Here is a 12,703-nt window from a genome sequence, read left to right as displayed (position 1 = left end):
GTTGTGAGGGCCAATGGAAAAGGTCCTCTACTACCAGGAAGCGAACGCCGTTTCCTCCTGTGAAGTCTCTCTAGTATAATCTACTGACAAGGCCTCAGTGCTGACAGGCAAAGGAAAAGTGCCAAGGGGCCTAGATCCATTTTCAGAGAGCAAGCAAAGAGGATGAAGTCAAGAGGTAATCAATTGATAATGGACCCAGACTTCTAGAAGAAGATATAAGGGCCTGTTTATGAGATATATACGATTTTTTACATATTATTTTTTTTATAAATCAATCTAATAAATAAATATCAGAATAGTCACTTCACCAAAAAAGGCTGACAGATGGCAAATGAACAAGGACATGATGTTAAATATCATTATTTTTAGGTAAAGTCAAATCAAAATCAAAATAGTACTACATATCACTTGGAATAGCTAGATTTTAAAAATAACGAAACAACATAAAAATAATAAAACAACAATAACAAAACAAGACAATACCAAGTGGTAGGCAGGGAGGCCTAGCCCCTGGAACTCTCACTCATCACTGTGGCAATGCAAAATGGTATAGCCACCTAGGAAAATGGTTTGGCAGTTTCTTAGAAAATTAAACATTCTCTTAACTTATGACCCATCAGTCTTACTCCTAGTTATTTATCCAAAAGAAATAATAACATATGTCCACACAAACATTGGTATGTAAATTTTTAATTATAATTATCTAACCTGGAAACAAATCCAATATCCATCAACTGCTGACTGATATACAAAGTATGCCAAAGCCGTACCATGGACTACTACACAACCACAAAAAGGAATGCATTATAAATGTGATCTATGCAAGATGAGTGAATCTGAAAACATCATCCCAAATAAACAAAGTCAGACACAAAAGTCTACATAAAGTCATATGTGTGGCAGGGATATTGAAATTATCCTAGCAGGAATATGAAATAATTATGATTAGTAGGCTAAAGACTAATGACACATGTAGGTAGCACACAAGAACAGAGGAGTAATGTAAGCAAAAGAAACACTAGAGGTTCAAAGCACTGTAATGTAAATAAAGATTTTTTTTTCATTTCTTATTTTCATTTTATTTCCTTTTTCCTTTATTCGTTATTTGTTCTCACTTTATCTTCTTTTATTTAGCTTGTTAATATTGTTGATTAGCCTCATTAGCAGTAAATCCAGCATGCTATAGGGGGTCTTCTCTGCTGATGAGGATACCACATCAGCAACTACTGGTTTCTCAAGACCATTGCCCAGGGAGCCTTCTCCATGGGTGCCTCCGCCAAGGTGAAGTTAGCCCAGCACATAGGATGTGTCCCAGTTTTAGGATTGGGACAGATGTGGCAGTGAATATCATTAACAAGGCTCAGTACAACTCCAGCCTCCTGGAGACTCTCCTGCAAAGTCCATATCATGAAGGCCTGACTCACCCCACCATTATAAACTTGATTGAGTTGACTGAGATTAAGGAAGCACTTTATATGGACATGGATTATGCTAGGGGGAGAGAGGTGTTTGAGTATCTAGTGGTTCATGGCAGCATGAAAGAGAAAAGTGACTGAAGCAGGTTCCACCAGATAGTGTCTGCTATGCTGTCTAGCATTAGAACATAGGGGACTTCATGGCTGCTTTTGGATGCTGACTTGAACATCGAGTTGAACCATTGAGCATCAACAATAAGTTCACCTTTGGGAAAAAGTTGTATACCTTCTGTGGCTATCCCAGAATTCTTCCAGGTCTAAAAGTATGATGGCTGGTCCCATGTTGGATGGGTGGAGCCTGGGAATCATCCATATGCTGGTCAGTCAGTTCCTCCTACCTTTTAAATTTATTAATCTATCTGTCTATTTCTCTATTTATTTATTTTTTTTATTTAGTGCTGGGGATTAAACTCAGGGTCTCATATATATTAGTAAAGTGCTCCACCACTGAATTACCCACCCCGTCCCAGGCCCTGACTTTCAATGGACAGAACTTGAAGGAGTAGTTGGAGCAGGTGTGGAGTGGAATATTATATCACTTCCTTTTACATATCCACAGAGAGTGAAAAACTGTTCAATAAAGTCCTCATCCTCAACAACATCAAGAGAGGCTTTTTAGAGGAAATCTTGAAGGGTCTATGGATGAACTTGACCATGAGGATGAACTAAAGCTTGATAACAAACCACTTCCTGACTACAAAGACTTTGAGCAGACTGAGTGGATGGTGTCCATGGGTTGGATGTGAAAGGGATACAGGACTCACTGCAGGGCCAGAAGTACAATGACGGGTTAACTACATGACTGCTCCTGGGTTACCAAAGATCTCTGCTGGAAGGCACCACATCACCCTGAAGCCCCACCAGCAGATGATCCCACCACCAGCAGTATTCCTTCCTTATCCTGCAAGGTACAGCATAGGGTCTCTACCTAGCAGCAGAGTTTCAGTGAGATGGCCATTCCCATCTTCAGTTCCTACTTGATAATACTCTAAAAAGCAGTGCAGAAACTAGGGGCTTTGGGAGGACCAGGACTCAAGATGGAAGGCCAGCAGACCAGCCAAAGTGCCTGCCAATTCCCTCCCAGCCTGCACATGGAGAGCACCCCAGTGTGAGGCCCTATGACCTCCCCCTCCACCTGCATACTGGTGGCAGTGGTGGAGCCCAGATGGAATCATCTTCTCCCCATGGGTATCCTGCAAAAGAAACTCCCTATATGTTGGGTAGCTTGGATAGGTGCAGGAGCAGCAGAACTTGCCCCCTGGTATGACCCCAGGCTCTCCCCTATGGCTAGTGGGGCAACTAGGAAGTTCTTCATTTTTCTCTGCAAATACCCATGTTTCAGGTCAGCCAGAAAGAGCTGGAATGAAGATGAAAGCAGAGTGGAGATGTGAAACCTCAGGTGATGGGTAGTGAGGCCATGACAAACATAAGAAAGTGTGTGGGGAGGCTGAGCTGCACTCTCTGCACTTTACACAGAGAAAAAAAGTCCTTACCTCTGTGAAGCTCCAGAGGTGCAGGCAATGGACCTGTGCTGAATGGGGACAGCTGTGGGTGGGAATGAGCAGGAAGCACACAGTCTAGGCACACACAGCCTACCTGAGATGTACAAACTGCCAGCAAGTGCATACCCTATACCTCCATGGCCTTCAAAAAGCATTGTCTGCAAGATAAGCTCTGAACTAAAAATCCTGTCAGGAGCCACCTGGGATATAAGAGGAGTATGAGATGTCCCTACCTGCAGGTCTGCCTCTCTGCTTCCACATGGGGGAGATGGACTATTTCCTCAGAGAATGGACTCTTTCCTGGGGTCTGTCCTCCTTTCCTTTGTAACTCTGTGTCTTGTCTTCTATGTTTACTGGGGAGGAGGAGAGGAGAGAGATCTATAGAAATAAATAAACACAATGAACATATATATGTAAGAATATACATGCTGATTCATTATGATGGAATATAATAGTTCAATATCATTTCAATTGTCAAAAGATAGTATCCATAATTTCATACCAGGGACGCCCTGAATCCTTCAAAATTCTTTGTTGACCCACTGAAAACAAAACCCTAAAATACATCCATCATGGAAAACCAGAGCCTGGTAAGACTCCTAAGAAGGTAAGAAAATGTCCATGAATGTAAACGGGTCCACGTCTGCTGAGGGCCATTACCAAGTAGAAATGACGCATCAAAATTTCCTTGCTAGCGTACCCCATGTTAATGATTTCGCTGTTGACATTGCATGTAAGGTGACCTTGCTCAAAGACCAAGGCGGATCCGGGTTTAGAGCTGATCAGGTTTGAGGAAGTATCCCGGTCCTTGGGTTAAGGGCGTTCCCAGTTTAAGACCTTGGATTTTAGGGAAGTTCGATGTTGAGGATTATTGCTGCTGGAATTAGGGCGTTCCTGCTGCCTGAGCTCCCATTGAGTTCTCGTGAGATTCAGAGAGCATTTTGGGAAGAAAGCCTCGTGGAGGAGGTGATTTGGGTGGCAGCAGAACTGGGATTGCCCCAGAACGTGTGTGGAGGCCGGCGTGAGTTCGGGAATAAAGAATTGCTGTTTGAATCTACAAAGCTGTGTGGTGGCTCGTGAATCTGTGCCCAGCCAAGACTGCGGCACACGTCAGAGCAGTGGATAATTTTTCTTACTGGAAAACAAGCCCAAGGACCACAGCTTTATTGCAAAAATGGCTGTAAGAAGAACAATCTGCTGTATGTAAATCTCAAACAATCCCATGTGCTCTCTCTTGTGTCCTATGATTGACTGGGCTCAGGCAAGGGCACCTCTGCCCCTGTGGTTCTGTGCTGGACTCACTCCTGTGGTACATCCAGTGGGTGCTGGGCTGGGCTGCAAGGTTCTAGAGGCTTTCCTCTCACTCTGTGGCCTTGGAGCTGACCGAGGGCCAGGCTGCCATAGTTCTCCTTGAAACCTCTCTTATAACAGATGAGCTGGACCTTTCCTGCAGCACTGCATCTGGGTTCCAGATGGTACTGTTCTAGGAAAACTAGACCCAAAGTGCTTTTCAAACCTCTGCTTGCCTCACTCTTGCAAATGATCAAGCCCAGTGTCAATGTGGGAAGGTAGTACGCAGGGAGGAGAATTCTGGGAGGCCTGGCTCCCTAGGGCCACCAGTGTAACAGTCTGCACGTACTGCTCAGTAATACAGCAATAGACTTATTCAGAGAAGTGAATAAACATGCTCCTGGTGGTGGGATTCATGGATGAGTGTCTGGACACAGGAGTAGAACAAAAAGCAGAATTCCATGATACATGTGGAGGCTGACGCTACATCCATTGCCAAAGTCAACGTTGTCTCTCAGAGGTCGTTCTCTGCCATTTTAGACTACATTCCCAGTGACAAAGGTTCTTATTTAGAATTTTTAAGAGACTACCAGAGCCCGGAATTTCATCAGTTTGGAAACACAGGGAACCTACTTTAGTAGAGAGGAACAAATCTCTGTTGAGGTTGTGAGAAACAGAAAGTCCAAGGGTCCATTTTTCAGAAGACAGTATTTATCTTAAATGTAAAATTGTGATGTAAGAAAGGCAGCTGGAGAGAAGAATGGAGAGTGACAGGCAGTTAACACTGGAGTGGAAAACTTTATAGCCACTCTACAAACAGGAGGTGAGAGGGAAGGGACCTACCTGACCAACAGAGAGAAACCGAGTAAGTGCCAAAATGTACCCACAACCAAAGAAGGCCCCATCCACAAAAGAACAAAGGGACATGGGGACCACTAAAGGTACATTTCTTTAAATAATCTAATGGGAGAGAGTAAAACCTAGGTGACATTCGGGAAAAGTGTGCACCCCATTGTTCTCAACCAAAGAGTATCCATGGGAGAGACCTTGTGCACTTGGGAATAAAATGTTGGTTGTAACTACTCTGGGTGTGACTGCTCACCCAGACATCAGATCTTGCAAGACCATCATTAAAGTCTCACTTCCTCTGTACCTTTTTGTCTCTCAGTCCATTCTTTGGGTTTAGACAGGTGAACATGTTTCTCACAAGGTCACACCAGTAGGAGACATTACTTTATCACACTGACAGCATCCAACTTGGCCAATGCACAAATGTTGGTGTCACAGTTGCTTTCTGTTGCCTGGATGTACTTCAAGGATAGGGAAATGGGGGTTGCCTTACACAGACCCACAGTTAGGGGGTTAGGGCATCATTTTCTATGCACCTTTCAAATCTCATCTTAACTCTCATTTCCAATGTGCTTGTACCATCTAACACTCCCACCAGCAATGAATGCGAATTTCAGTTGCCCCGCGTCCTTACTAACACTTGGTATGGTCAGTCATTTTAAACTTACCATTGTACTGTGGTCTTTATTATTTATTTTTTAAAAAATGCATATTGACTTAGCTGCCTCTTAGCCTCATTTTTTTTTCATAATGGGGTCATATGCTTAGGTTTGTAGGAAACAATACTAGATTATGTTTGTCATCCCAATGAAGTTATTAACAGTGCCTTTTCTTATCCTCTAAGATCTCATCATTTGAATATTAAAGTATGTGATCTCTCTATTTCTGGATCAATTGCCTATGACCCCCCAGGCTGCCCTTCCACAATCATTATGACCTGTCAGCAAACATATTTCTTTACTCTTCAATGAGTTTTTCTGCTTTTCTTTAATATCTATCTATCTATCTATCTATCTATCATCTCACATCAAGATTGCAGGCAAAAAGGACTGGCATAATGTAGCTTAGTGCTACCTTGGGGTCTATTCTTGTCATCAAGTTGGAAAAGCTGGCCTGAAAAGGAAACCAACCAACAAAGAGGAAAGTAGAACCCAGAGATGGAGGGAGTCAGACCTTATCCCTACAGCATCATTTGATCTCCCATAGCTCTGTACTTTCCACTATTTTTCTGTAAAATTAAAACTGCTCTAAAGAATAAAATCTGCCCAAACAATCAAGCAAACATTTGCACAAATGCAGTGGGTTGGTTCATCTATCCTGTGTGACCTTGCCTATTTTTGGATATATGTTCAAAGTGGCATCAATGAAAATAGTCACCACTGATCCAGGCAAGTGTGAAAGTCTTAATTCTGATTGAGTGTGTGACTGAAACAGCTAAAAGAAGTCATGATAATTGACCTTCTATTGAGTTTGCTCCTTTTCCATGTCTGGTTACTTACTAATTCTACTAGCAACAATCCACAGTTGGATCTGGAATTGGCTGCAGAAAAACTCTCCAATCTTCCAATATTTAAAATTTGGGGTTTTGCTTTTGCTTGAATGCTCAGAAAATGTATGTCTGCCTACAGTTAATGTTAATATATTAATATAACGGTTCCTGTTTTACTTTTAGTGACTTAAATATTTATACTTCATCAGAAATGAACTAATAAAGCTACCAGGGCATGTCATTCTTTCTGAGCACGGCTTCAGCAAATTTTGATGAGTAGCATTCTTGAACCGCATTTAAAAATTTTTTATACATGTAGTTTTTATTTCCTCTTTGACCTAGGAACTATTTAGAAGACCATTGTAAAATTTCTAATTGCAGGCATTTTTTTACTTAAATTTTTACTGTTGCTTCTAATTTTATTTTATAGAAGGTAGAGAATGTGTTTTTCCAAATAAATTGAAATTTAATTCATGGCTTAAAATAAGAAAAATAAGATCATTTTCTAAGAACTATTTATGGATGCTGCCAACAAAATGATGCCTTCTTCTCATAAGGTTAAAACTTAAAGTGATTATTACAATATTATAATTATTATTCATTACATTAATAAATTTCTTATAATTTTTTTTGGTTCTGTGTATAGAACCCAGAGACTTCCACATGCTAGGAAGTCTCTGGGTTCTATCGTAGAGCCACATTGCCAGCTCTCTTATAATCTTTAAAGATATTTGTCTATTTCCTTGACAAAAGCTGGGATCTATTTATTTCTTCCACTGTTATGTTTTTGTCATATTTCCTATTACTTTCCTCTAATTTAATTTAATTATCTTGACAGATTGTCATATTAATCTTTATGATTAATACATCTTTATTTTCAATTGAACTTTTAACAGCATAAAATGCCCCTTATGTCTCATTACTACCTGTACCATGAATTATACATTGTCTGGAAATAGTATTTTGGCCTCATATTTTTATGTTACCATTTGTGTATGTGCATAACTCATTTCTTTGGCTTATTTTATTTACTCATTTTAGAATATCCTGCAAACAGCCTAGAGTCGGGTTTTATTTTGCTTTGGTATAAATTCATCTAAAAGTGCTTAGCTTTCAATGAGGAATCCAACTACTTATTTTTAGGGAGTATAGTCAGCTTCTATTACTTTTCTTTCTCTTTGTATTTGTTCCCCTTTTCTATAATGAAACTGTACTTATGTTATTCAATGATTTGGAGCTTGTATATATGGTAGGTAATTTTTGGAATACCTTCTTAGGTCATGTTCCTTTCTCTAACACAGATCTCACATCCACATTGTGAGTGAACCCTTAGGAGCCATATTTGTAGGTCATGGGTCTACAATACTGGCCCTGGTCAAGGGAACTTGGGTAGACATCTGACTAACTGAGCTAGTCAGTTTGGGTTATCTCCAGAAGTAAGAAAACAAACCAAACAAACAAAACCCAAACAACAACAACAACAAAAATTGGAGCTGTGCTCCAGTTTCTGCAGACTTCATGGTAGAAATTGAGGAAAAAGAAAAGAATTGAGCACAGCTGCAAATATATCTAAAAATAGAATACAGAGGAGAGTGGTTAAAGGAGAGAGAAAAGGATAAAAAGAGAATCCCACCGGACCTTCTAGGTTAGGCTTGGCTCTTTCCTTTCTAAATCCAATCATTCAGGGGGTCTTTTGCACTTCTTGTTCTTAGATGCCATAAAATATCCAGCTGTAACTCCGTGGCACCCCCAAAGTGGTGGTCAGATGCCTGGTTGACTCACACATGCCCAGCCCATATCTGGCCCTTAGGAAGCATGTACCTTTCACTCAGATACTTGGGAGTTTAGTTATGCTAAACCATAGCCCTCTATTTTCCTGGGCTGCTGGAGGAACACGTGAGCTCTCTCTGAGTTTTCACCTAGCTTCTTTCCCTAAGCTTATGGGAGGGACAGAAATCACAGCACCTTTGATTAACTTTCTGCATAGTAATACAGTAATCCTCTCTGAAGTTTCTAACCACAAATCTTTAAAAACATCTGGAGAAGTTTCAGCTAAGGGTCACAAAATTAATTATTGGCTACCTGCTGTCCGAGTTATGCTTAGATGCCTTTTTATAATGTGGGAGTAGAAGGCAAATATTGTCCTTTGGCTACAGACAAAACATATTTCCATTCCCACAAATATAATATACATATATGCATAATAATTTCTCAATCCCATGTTCTCATTCAGAATAAAGAACTATTATTTATAAAAAATGCACTTACTAATATGTTCGGTTGGAAACCCCCCAATACTCATAATAATCTGAATGGTTAAAAGATTGATTCATTCTTTGATATTTTTCCCCTTCCACTTGACCTAATATTTCTTTCGTGATTAAAATAATACTTAATACCAGCATCTTCTGTTTGCTTATTGTTTAGAATTTACGACATGGTTTCAGATAAATGATTTCATTTTTTTATCTTTACAGCAACCCTTTAGTGTTACCCTCCTATTAAAAAGGATCACTGGCATAAAGAGATGTTAATCCAGATCTATTGGCTCCAAATTCAGTGTTCCTTATTTGACATTGCTGCTATAGCTTAAATAAATATATAATTAAAATGGCATCAATAAAAAAAGAGTTCCCTGATTAAAAAAAAAAAGACTTTAATTACTGGTCCTTTTTGTTCTGAAGTGGGTTATTAGGGTTCAATCTCAGCCATAAATGTTGTGAAGGATGGCAGGGAGGCCCGAAGCTGAATGGATTAAATGACCCTCTTTATGTCAACGGATCAGGTTTTCTAATGCAGTGGAAGTGGGGGTAGGGAGCATGTAAGAATTTTCTTTCCAGAGACCTTAAAGCAAAAACATCTATATTTATAAAGATGTCTGATTTCTAGTGCTCTGTAGGTCTGTGATGTTGTGCTCAGCTCAAAGTCATGTAAATCAGATATAAAACGAGAGCACCTTGACTTCTCTGAGCAGCAGATTCCCACCCAGGCCCAGCTTTGATCCCACAGTAATGGAAGTGCTTAAGAAAAGCAGTCAGCTTCTCCTTTGGCCCCATCACTTATGGCTGGAGTTTCCCACCCTGTTTTGAATTAAGATTAACAAATATATTTGAAATTGAAATCATCTTTTCCCCTTGGCCTTCTCCCTTGCTATAAATTTTCACTCCAGTCTCAAGGCATGATAAATGCATATATAATTCATGTCCTGAGTGAATTTATCTTCTCCTTTTGTTGTAGTTTTTCTGATTGCAACTTCTTAGTGTTTTTACTGTTGACATAGAATTTCCTGCTTTCTGCCGCTCCCTTCTGAGTCTTTCAGTATGTTTTGTAAGTTCTTCCAAGTAAGCTGATAAATCTAACTTATTCTTTTTATTGATTGTGTAAGTTTGTATTTTGCTGATATTGCAAAATTTATTCAACTGTTCCCTGAAACAGCTTGTGCTGTTTCTGAGATTTTTGTCTTTATAGACACATCTGTAATCAGTATTTTTGTCTTATATTCAGATTCATCTTTATGTTTCTGTGGAATAAATCTGCAAGAGTCAAATGCTGTGTCAAAAGGTATATATATTTTCAGTTTAAGGGTATTGTCAAATTGCTTCCCAAAATGAACTAAATCAATTTATATTTACAACTGCAATTAATGAAAATTCTCTTTTTTTCTCACATTGTTCCCAATAGGTACTGGCAGTCACTAATTTTTTTTAACCAATCTAATGGTTATAAATGATGTCTAGCTTGTAACTTAATGTGTTATTTCCTTGACTGTGAAGTTGGTGGAGAATATTTTCATTTGTTTATTGGATATATTATTTTGATTATTTACTTTATTTTATATATTCTTCTCTCTCTCTCTCTCTCTCTCTCTCTCTCTCTCTCTCTCTCTCTCTCTCCTGGGAATCAAACCCAGCACTTTGTTCATGCTAGGTAAGGGCTCTATCATTAAGCTACAGCTACAGCTACAGCTACATCCCTGTCCATTTTGAAGTTTTGCCGATTCATTATCAGTATTCAAAACCTCTTTTGCAATATGGAGATTAACCTTTAATCTGTCATCCACATCACAAATATCAATATTTAACAATAATTTGCATACTTAGCACATTGTTTCTATTAAAAATTTATTTTTCATTAAAACCTGTTTTTTTTTTTTTGTTTGAAGTGTGTGTGTGTGTGTGTGTGTGTGTGTGTATGTGTTATTTTTATAGAAGATATGATAATCAGGGACCATCAACATCTTTAGCCAGTGAAAATGAAGCTTATCTATTTACACAAGTCTGTATTTAGTCCTCAGTTATTTTTATTCAGTTTTTGTTTTTGTATAAGAGTTACTTTTATGTATTTTATAATTGTTTCCTTGGTGAATCAAAATTCCTCACTCTTTAATGTATGTTTCAATATACTTTAAATTTCAGAGAAAGTTTGAAGAAAAAGATTTCAGTGATTCCTATATTGAGGGGCTGAGGAAAGAAATATAATTCAGTAAGATCTGGAAAAAATTTAAAAATGAACATCCTTTGAAATCATAATAAATGATTCTAATGAAACCTCGTTTTGAATAGGGCAACTGGCTAGCAGTCTCTAGTGTATTCTCCCTTGATTCTCCCTAAAATATCTATGAAGACTCAGAAAAGGTTGAAAACATAAAATGAAACTGCAAATTAAGATAGGCAGCTGACCTAATGTTAGATTCTGAGAGGAACTGACATTAATTACATGTCAGATGACACAGGACTGAGAAAAAAAAGCAATCAGGGCTTATCATATCTTGGCTTTTCCTAATGAAGCAGAAACCACTTGAGGAAAGAAAGGAAGGTGCTTTGCATCTCCCTGCCTCTGGATACTGGGAAGCAAGGATTTAGGACTGGAATCAAAAAACAAAAAAACATTAGATCATTCTAAGTTGCAGATTGTGGATGCCTAGCATGCTGTTTGCTCTACTGAAAAGTTTTATCTGTTTCTCTTACCTTCATTTATCTATTTATCCAAAGACCTAGAGAAAGTTTGAATCGAATCATAAGGCAGCACAAATTCTTGCTAATTTCACTTTGTGAAACAGGTAGAATGCTGATTAGCACCTCCAAAACTTACTGCTGGCATGTTCTCTCTTAGGGCTATCTTTCTGTGTTCCAGAAGAGATTGTTCTGTATGTGGTTTAGGATAACGGGGACTGAGGGTTGTGTTCATGGCATGCTCACATGGTTGTCCAAACAAACCCCCTCTCTTGTTTTGCTCATTTACTTATTTATCCCTTGCTTTCCATTCCTCAGTCCCAATCCTACTCCCTAGGAAATACTCTTGTTTTGAATGAAAATCCTGAAATTTAGATAATAAAATACATCAGATGTTTTTCTACTGTTGGTGGACCTGCTGTCAACAATTACGTAAACATTAAAAAATAAAGCAACTGTTCGCAGGTGTTGGACAACAACCAACACAGTGTTATAATCCTTGAAAAATGGAAAGCACATGCATGAGCTTTATATTTATCAGATTTTCTCCCTGAGGACACTCTCCAAATCATGGTACAGGAAAATAGAACCCAAGCATACAGTATCAATGCCACAGAATGGAAGAAGCAGAAATGGGTGTTTGGGATTGCTCAAGTGGCTGGGACTTGAATAGCAGGATTCCAGAGACAATGAAGCTGCAGAAAGGAAGTTCAAAAAATCTGTTTGCAAGTGTTGCCTATTTCCTTGGCCAGCTTCAAAGCCATGCTTGGCCAAGATGAGACTGTAGAAGGCTGGACTCGGCACTGAGGACAGCCAATTGAATAGAGATGGTACAGATCTCAGGGTGGGGTAAATTACAGTTCTGACTCTGTCAAAGTGGAGGAACCTTGGTAAATACACCACATAGCCCAGAAATGCCATTTCCTAGGAGAAACGACTGTACTCTAGGAATAAAATAAGCTTCTGAGATGAGGACAAGGTGAGCAAGATGCTCTGGGTGCAAATTTCATGATCCTGAGAGTAGAGACTCCTTTGAGGTTGTGTTCTGGGTACCTCATTTACTGCACCCAGTGATGATTCTGCAAATGAGGACTTCCAGTAACTGAGTAATATGCTAAGGAAAACACAGGAAAAGAGAAAGAAATT

Source organism: Spermophilus citellus (assembly GCF_964194105.1).
Source record: "Spermophilus citellus genome assembly, chromosome: 3".
NCBI lineage: Eukaryota > Metazoa > Chordata > Mammalia > Rodentia > Sciuridae > Spermophilus > Spermophilus citellus.
Note: the sequence above shows the minus strand (reverse complement) of the source record.